The following is a 1,529-nucleotide window of genomic DNA, read 5'->3' as shown; positions in this document are numbered from 1 at the left end:
TACCGAGCAATTTCACTTTCTATACAGCAGTTCACATATACTTTGTCTCATGTCATTGACCACAGTTTACCACAATGCAACAGCTTCCCTCCCACTTCCTCCCCATAGTTACCACTTCCCAGTGTCCATCCCTCCATACTCTCCTGCCCCCTGGGCTGTCTCCCTGTGCATAAGCAGCCTTGAAGGACATGTTGATTGCTTCCAATTGAGAACAATAAAGCTGCTGCAAACATTAGTCTGCAGCTTTTTATGAGGACATAAGTTGAAAAATCAATTGGTTAAATCCCTACAAGCTTGATTGGTGGATAATATTTAGGAGCTCTGGTAGCATAGTGCCTAAAGCATTTGACTGCTGACTAGTAGCTGTCAGTTCAAAACCACCAGCCACTCCTCAGAAGGAAGATTGGGCAATCTACTTCCATAGAAATACAGCCTCGGAAACCCAAGAAGGGGTCACAACTCCACGGGAGTGAGTTAGTTTGAGTATTCTAAAGTACAATGTTGTCAGTGATAGGATGATATCCATAGCCCTACAGGGAAGACCAATTAGTACTACTATTATTCAAGTTTACACACCAACCACCAAAGCAAAAGATGAAGAAATTGAAAATTTTCACCAATTTATGCAGTCTGAAATTGACCAAACATACAATCAGGATGTATGGATTCTTACTGGTGATTGGAATGTAAAATTTGGAAACAAAGAAGAAGCACAAATAGTTGGAAAATATTGTGTTGGTGATAGAAATGACACTGGAGATACCATGATAGGATTTTGCAAATAACTTTCTTAAAGAACATAAACAGCAACCATACATGTGGACCTTGCCAGATGGACTACACAGAAATCAAATCAACTATATCTGTGGAAAGAGGTGATGGAGAAGCTCAATATCATAAGTCAAAACAAAGCCAGGACCTGACCGTGGAACAGACCATCAGTTTTTTGTATGCAAGCTCAAGTCGAAGCTGAAGAAAACTCAAAGAACCCCATGGGAGTTAAAATATGAGCTTGAGTATATCCCACCTGGAGACCATCTGGAGAATAGATTTGGTGCATTGAACACCAGTGACCAAAGACCATACCAGTTGTTGGGATGACATCATACAAGAACATCATACATGTGCTCAATTTTTATACTAAAATTGGAATGATACACTGATTAGCATGGCCCCTGCACAAGGATGGTGTGCAAATTTCTGAAACATTCTATATTTTTGGCCAAGGCAGCATCTGTCTGCTAGGGCCCAGGCATGTAGACTCAGCCATGCTGCTCCTCCCCAGACGCACTCCTCTGCCTTTGGGTGTGCAACAAACAATCACTTGGGGTGCGGGGCTACGTGGCACTTCACTTCACCCCATCAATTTATTTTTGCACAATAAATTGTTTAAAACTTAAAAGAAAAAAAAAAGAACATTATACGTGAAGAAAGCAAAAGGTCATTAGAAAGACAGGAAATGAAGAAAAGACCAAAATGGATGTCAGAAGAAACTCAGAAACTTGCTCTTGAATAGAAAGTAGCTAAAA

General features: G+C 40.5%; 1 pseudogene; it reads left to right on the top strand.

Annotated features, from left to right (window-relative positions):
* The first annotated feature begins 1,120 nt into the window (after positions 1–1,120).
* LOC122150127 lies at positions 1,121–1,220 on the top strand (annotated as a pseudogene).
* The last annotated feature ends 309 nt before the right edge of the window (positions 1,221–1,529 follow it).

The sequence above is a fragment of the Orycteropus afer genome, unplaced genomic scaffold (assembly GCF_000298275.1).
Source record: "Orycteropus afer afer isolate SDZICR_OR568_19922 unplaced genomic scaffold, OryAfe1.0 scaffold00092, whole genome shotgun sequence".
In the NCBI taxonomy this organism is placed as follows: domain Eukaryota; kingdom Metazoa; phylum Chordata; class Mammalia; order Tubulidentata; family Orycteropodidae; genus Orycteropus; species Orycteropus afer.
Note: the sequence above shows the minus strand (reverse complement) of the source record. Positions and strands in the feature narration are given on the sequence as shown.